This window comes from Penaeus monodon, chromosome 29, assembly GCF_015228065.2.
Source record: "Penaeus monodon isolate SGIC_2016 chromosome 29, NSTDA_Pmon_1, whole genome shotgun sequence".
In the NCBI taxonomy this organism is placed as follows: Eukaryota; Metazoa; Arthropoda; class Malacostraca; order Decapoda; family Penaeidae; genus Penaeus; species Penaeus monodon.
Genome location: NC_051414.1, coordinates 21031523 through 21032625, shown reverse-complemented (window position 1 = coordinate 21032625; position 1103 = coordinate 21031523).

Below are 1103 nucleotides of genomic sequence, written 5' to 3'. Positions count from 1 at the left end.
TCGTTCGAGCTTCTTGTTACCATAGTCACCAACAGCTTCGGTGAACAAAAGAACAAAATATATAATTCCAAGCTTATTCATAGATGAGATGGAAAAAAAACGGAACAGATGAAGATTGGATGTGTTACATTTGAGTTCTGTAAGTCATAGATTTATAAGTAAATTTTTATAAGGCATTTCATGGCATAAAATATAGTGCAAGATGAACCGGTAACGAATAGGTTTATTGCACATCGCAAAATAATTTTTTGGGTTTAATTTTATTCAAAAGAGTTTGTCTGGTTTTGTCCAGTTCCACTTTTTTGTGATTTCGGTCTTGCTGCCATGCAAATTGCTCTCTAACATTGTGAATTTTCGCTAAGATGAAAGTTTTGCATTTTGGTACTTACATCTTCACTCTCGTGAGAAATATAAAGTTGTTCATAAAAAAAAGGGCCTTGGACTCGACTGACCACTTTTTTTTCAATTTCATATTTTGTACAGGGTCTGTTCAAAAAGGGTATCCGCCTCTTTTCAAAAATTAGTACCAACCAAAAGATGAAAAAACTGTGTCATCATCTGCAGTAACAGATTGATCCCGGGGATTCTCTGGTTGGGAGCCAGTGAGCCTCGTACAGGTTTACCTAGAAATTGATGAGACTCAAATTCAACAGTTCCCAAATTTTCATGAGCCTGTATTGGAGTTACACAAATTCAAAAATTATCAAAGCGCTGTAAATGGCCGAACTTCGGTTACGGCAAAAAGCGTTCTAGTCGGACATTAACAAGCCCCACACAAAATGGCCCCGCAAAATGGACGGTAAGAACACGCCGATTGCCTTCCCTCCTGAATCAGGATTTGCTGGCGAAAACCCCGGGGTTCCTCAGGTTCACCACACTCCTTACTCCCGAGACATGGGAGCTTGTGATTTCTGGGCAGTTACTTTAGCTAGAAATGCCGTTCAAAGTTGCTGAAAGGACGGGGTCGCAGGTCACTTTCTGAAGAGGTTTCAGAAAGGGTCTTGCGTGGAGGAGGACTGGGCTAAGTGAGTGGGTATTAGGATCTAAACAAAGTGTTTTTTATCGTCAAGTCTAGAGATGAAAATGTTCATGGACTCCTTACC